The sequence below is a fragment of the Leucopleurus acutus genome (assembly GCF_964270905.1).
Source record: "Leucopleurus acutus genome assembly, chromosome: 19".
NCBI lineage: Eukaryota > Metazoa > Chordata > Mammalia > Artiodactyla > Delphinidae > Leucopleurus > Leucopleurus acutus.
Window position 1 is genome coordinate 48,869,552 of NC_139161.1, and position 6,184 is coordinate 48,875,735.

Below are 6,184 nucleotides of genomic sequence, written 5' to 3' on the forward strand. Positions count from 1 at the left end.
TGTGACCCAAAGCCATCTCTGGTTCACAAATGCATTCTTTTAAGACATTCCCCCCTGGCCTAAATGCCCAAGTCCCTCACTCCCAGGATTCTTCTCCGCAAAGGTCCTCGGGCTAAAACTCTGCCTCTCTCCCGCTCCAATCCCTGCAGGAGCCTCCCCTCCCTCCTCATGGCAGCCAAGTAAAGAACACTTTATCCCATGATTTGGACCCCATGGAACCCATGTTTATGGTTTCACATATATTTACAAAATCACACTAACATTATCTGTAATGTATATATGTCTATATATAGACAGTTCCATTCTTGCAAAGCAGATTCCATTAAGCCCATTTCATTCCATATTCACTGCTCTATAGCACACAATTAAACTGTTTCTAAATTTTCAGCATTTATTTTTGCACTTTACCAAAACTATTTTCATTGGAATAAACTCTCTTCCTTCTGAATTCTTTACTAAAGATTCGATTTATCAATCACCTTTTGTATATAACAAGTTTTACCAAGCTTCCTTCTCCCATAGAACATAGAATGTTCCTTTGTGCTCTACGTCTAAGTTCAATTTTTCTAGGTCGGTTTTTTTCCATACGTATATTTTGGCAAAAATACTTTACTCTCCCATCAAATTTTAGTTAGTTACAAAATTTACAATGTGCAACTGAGGCCACTGCGATTTCCGGTTTTGTATTGATTATTTCTATCAAGTCTTATTCTCTCTGACTCAATATTTATATCTTTACAGTTAGTTAGGTGTGTTTTTTTTTTTTTTTTTTTTTTGCGGTACGCGGGCCTCTCACTGTCGTGGCCTGTCCCGTTGCGGAGCACAGGCTCCGGACGCGCAGGCTCAGAGCGGCCATGGTTCACGGGCCCAGCCGCTCCGCGGCATGTGGGATCTTCCCGGACCGAGGCACGAACCCGTGTGCCCTGCATCGGCAGGCGGACTCTCAACCACTGCGCCACCAGGGAAGCCCAGGTGTGACTTTTTTTAATCTATAACGATAACATATTGCTGTGTGGCTTTAGCCACTTTCAGTTTTATTTTGATTATTTCTAACAGTCTGCAGACTCATTTTTCCCATTTATAAAATGGGGATAATCATAATAATAGTGTCCCTCTCATGGGATTATTGTGAGGATTAAGTGGGCTAATGCAGATAAGTACTTAGCAGGGTGCCTAGTGAAATTCCTAACATAAAAGGCCCTTCCTGATCTGCCCTTCCCTCCCCACAACCTCTCTAGACTCATCTGCTTTCAGGTCCTCTCTGTTCCGGTGGGCTTTGTGTTGTTTTATTCCTGCATGTCTTCACACAGACTGGCCTTTCCACCTAGAATTTTCTCCCTTCCCTTCCCTTCCTCCATCCCTGCCCCTCCCCCACAAGACCTCGTGTTAGCAAATTCCTATTTTTTTCTTCCAAATGCAACTCGACTCTCATTTCATCTATAAAGCCTTTCTTGGCTTGCCCCTTTGACCCTCTCTGCTTCCATCCAAACTTGGGGACATTACCAGTGTCTTTTTCAGCACCTGTAAGCTACTAAATGCCTGATAAAGTTCAGGTGAGTAAATGAGTGTGCTCAACCATTCCTTCTCTACTGAAATGTCTTCATATTCCATCAATGTCTGCCTTCTCTTTGCCTTCTTGCCTTCTTTCCCAGTCACTTCCTGAGTGTCCCCATCACTCCCAGGTAGAATTTACTCCATGCCACACTCTTCAGACTGTCACTATATGCCAAATGATGGCGGATGGAAAATTACACCCTTTTAAGCCAGCAGCCCTTCGGGGAAAAAAGGGAAATTTGGGCTTCCCTGGTGGCGCAGTGGTTGAGAGTCCTCCTGTCAATGCAGGGGACACGGGTTCAAGCCCTGGTCTGGGAAGATCCCACGTGCCGCGGAGCAACTAAGCCCGTGCACCACAACTACTGAGCCTGCGCTCTAGAACCCGTGAGCCACAACTACTGAGCCTGCGTGCCACAACTACTGAAGCCCGCGTGCCTAGAGCCCATGCTCTGCAACAAGAGAAGCCACCACAGTGAGAAGCCCACACACCACAATGAAGAGTAGCCCCACTCGCCGCAACTAGTGAAAGCCTGCGCACAGCAACGAAGACCCAACGCAGCCAAAAATAATAAATAAAAAAATAAAAATTAAACAAGCCATCTAAAAAACAGTGGATTAAGATAACCAATATGAATGAAAGCACTTTATAAATAGGGCATCATACAATCTCAAAGGCTGAAAAAATTGCAAAATATCTTTTGGAAGATAATTTTTCACAGTATCAAGTCATAGAACTGTTTATCCTCATTGACCTAGGCATCCCACTCCCAGAATATGTACTACAACAGGGGCTTCCACCCTTTTTCTATCAGTCTACCCGGAATGTTTCCGTGGATGGCACAATCCTAGATTATAGACTGAAACCTGTTTGAGCTAGGATGTGGCTTGTGTACAATTCCCATTTCCTTGCCACTCGAGAAGACATATCCCAGTGAAGGGTGTTACTCTGGGAATCGTTTGGATTAAGTAATTGACCAAATGCAGCACATCACGTATTAATACATTGTTTGCAAGTTCTGCAACCCCTCAAGACACAGCAGCATCTTGGCATTCAAGTTGAGAACTGCCATTCTTTCAAAATAACTCAAAAGAATGAAAAAATGCACATGCATATATGTTGGGCAATAATGATAGTAATAATATCAGCTCTTTCCTGTCCATTCCCTTATTGCCTCCTTATCAATAAAGGTCCTGTGAGGTAGACAGGAGGGATTTCTATGGATGGACCCCCTGCTTGGGGTCATATTACCTGAACCTATAAGGTTTTCAGGCTGTGATTCCTTGGGCATGTCACTTAAAATCTCTAGGTCTCCTTTTACTCAAATTACTTCCAGAGTTATTGAGTGGTGAAAATGGGGTACTGGACGTGATATACTTTGAGATGTAAAACGCTGCACAAAGGTGGCATGTCTTAGTGTGCTGAGCTGGGACCAATAATAATATTTTAGGTCCGAAAAGTGGCCTTCCCTTTATCCACTCATGTTAAGCAACAGCCTACGATTTCTAGTCAGTCTTCATAGTGGCACACCTAAGACAAGGATAAAACATGATCATAACAAGGCAAAATAAATATTTATTAGAAATCATAAAAGCATTTCTTCAATGGCACTAAGATGTTCTCACTGCATTTATGACTTCTTTCTTGAACACAGAGTTTCACACACACACAACACTAAAAACAAGATGTAAAAGGAATTTGCAAGGATCAGGCACATTCAATGAGAACAAGGTGAAAATTCTGTGTTTGGGACCAAGAGCACAGTAAAAACATATAAATCAATGCAGAGATCAAGTATGACTTACAGGCCCAGATGACGGCCCATCTACTGGGGCCCTACCCAGAGCAAAAGGACTTAGCTCACCAGGCCTTGTGGAAGGAAAAGAAGGTCAATAACCCTGGGCTCCAGGGCAGGCAGGAGCCCTCTACAAGCATAATGACTTCACAGTACGGCCTTGAACTCCTTCTCCCACCCCGGCAAGGAGGAAAGTAAGCACCATTTTTATTCCAAACAGATATATCACATAACTTCTAAAATAATGGATTCTTCCTGAGGCAGAGTTCAGTTAAAGGAAAATTTCCAGCCAAAACTGTTATCTGAGTGTGGGAGATTCCACCCCTGGAAAATGCCTTCCCCTTAAATTACTGAAATGTGAATCATTTAAGATGTCCTGATACACCTGTGGAGTCAGTGTGGCATGGCGTGTGGTTTTGTACACACCTGTATGCACACACTTCAATTTTAAACCCATCGTGGGGATCACAGGGACAGTGCAGACTGCCAGCATGAATCCTCTGAGCAAAAAGCTCTCGTTCCCTCACATACGTCAACCACAAAGGCAGACTCAAATTTACCGAATAACTGTGCTAAAAAAAAAATCGTGCAGGGGGATATCTGTGGTCCAGAATCAGAACACTCCAGCTTCGACAGCTCTGATACGACCTCCTGCATGACTTTGAACAAGTCCACTTTCCTTTTGGAGCTTTAGTCTCCAGGTGCGAAATAAGAGAACTGGTCCTTTTAAGCCAATGCTCTTTGACTCATTGCTTTCCTTGGTAAACCTACCTAGGCTGAGACCATCTAGGCTGAAAACCTTTGGGGGATGCCACTGTCAGGAAGAAGATTCAGTATAGAAAATGGTCCTGCCAGCAAATTCCATCCAGATCCACAGACAGGTCTCCATACATGTAAGAAGGCAAAGATCCAGTTATTGATTTCTGTCTGTCTAACGTCCCAGCTTTCGTTCAAGTGGTAAATGGAGAACCATACGGCTTTATCCATTCATATCCAGATCAAAACGTATCTGAATTCCCAGCTGCATGGTGTAGAGCATGGTGCCATCGATCCAAACGGCTGCCCTTCAAACCAGGACATCTGTTCAGGATGAATGCAAGCAGGTAATTCCAGACACAGGATGCTAATCTCCAGGCTAAAAGGACCTTCAAGTTCATTTGATTGTGATCTTTAACAATATCCTTAATAAATGCTCAACCAGCTTCTGCTTAAATATCCCCAATATCTGGAGCAGTTGCTGGACTGAATTGAACTAAAACTTTTTTCCCTGAAATTTCCAACTTTTGGCATTAGCTCTGCCCATCTGGAACACATCTGCTCCCCCTGCCTCTGGGACAATCTCCCCACATCTTCCCTTCTCTGGGGAACATGCCTAGCCCCTTCCTCCCCTGCTCACACTTGAGCTTGGCCTGACCACTACAGCTTAGAGCACTGGTTGGCTCCCTGGGTCATCCGAGAGCACAGGGGCTGCTGCAGATTTTATGGCTCTAAGGCTACATCCTCCACTCATGGCATCTCTCCCTGACCCAGCCCATCAGGGGGCACAGAGCAGCCCAGAGCGGAGAAGAAGGCCGAGGTAAGCTGGGGCACAGAGCAGCCCAGAGCGGAGAAGAAGGAAGGCTGAGAGTGGACTGCTTGGTCTGTACTCCTTAGTTTGCCTCAAGTCAGATTAACTAGCCAATAGCCAAGTTATCTAAAAGCCGAATGGCTTTTGTGCCACTTAAAATTAAAATTCATGGTTAATAGCGTTATAATTCCACCTCAAAAATTCCCACATGAATCTATTACCAGATAACTGAGGCAGAGTGGATTTTATAGTTCTTTAGGCTCCAGTAACCTGGAACATTTCTACTATCTCCACTTCACCTCTGCCCCCAAAGTGACTCTGTGTGATTTCAGGGGGGAGAAAAATCAGAGGATGAGAATCTAAAAATAAGCTGCACATCTTGGCAAGCACTCCTTCCTCAAATGCCTTCTCCTCCACTTCAGACTTCACAGTTAACAAAAATATTTAATACCAGAGCATTTCAGGTATTTTGTTAAATTCCTCCAGTGAGAAATACTGATGTATAAGAGTAACCTCTGAGATTCAAGACCATGTAAATAGAGCAGCTGCTATTTCCGTTTCAGTCGAAGCCATGATCCCAACTTAGAGGCATGCACTGTTGCAGGGCTGGGACGAGGAAAACAGCCAAGATCTTTCACCCAGATGGTAGTCCCTGCCTGGCGTGTCTCTTGTGGAATTTTATGTGCATAAAGAAAAGCTTTTTGTCCTTGCTCTGGCCACCCTGAGGCCAAGTATATAATACTTACCTCCAGCCCCAAATCCTAAAATCTATTTCTCAGCTTTAAAATCACATGCTTCATTTGAAGTAATTTTCATTTAAAACGGAAAAAGCCTTTCTCTATGGAAAAGAAAAATCCTGTGTTAATTATGCTACTAGAAACGTCTCAGTTGGAGACAGTTTGAGCCTTGAGTACAAAGGCCACTCATTCCAAGGGTGTTTTCCTTCTCCCTGAAGGCTCCAGAAGCTCATTCTCCTCCAGTCCCAGGATACCCGGCTTAGCTCAGTCCCCTGCACATTCTGGGACGCATCAAGCGTCCCTTAAGTTCAGGAGACCCAGTTACAATAAGGGAGACGGTAGAATGTGCAGGCTGGGGCTGGGGACCTTGGCAGAAGACTCCTCTCCCTGCTCCTTGGGCCCCCGCCCCTGCCCTGCCACCCTCTCTCCCAGACAAATCGACCTGCAGTTGGTGAACGCAGAGACTTCACCCAGGATTCAGGGACTCCTGGGACTCCCAGGCTCAGGACTGCTGGCCGTGGGTTTATACAAAC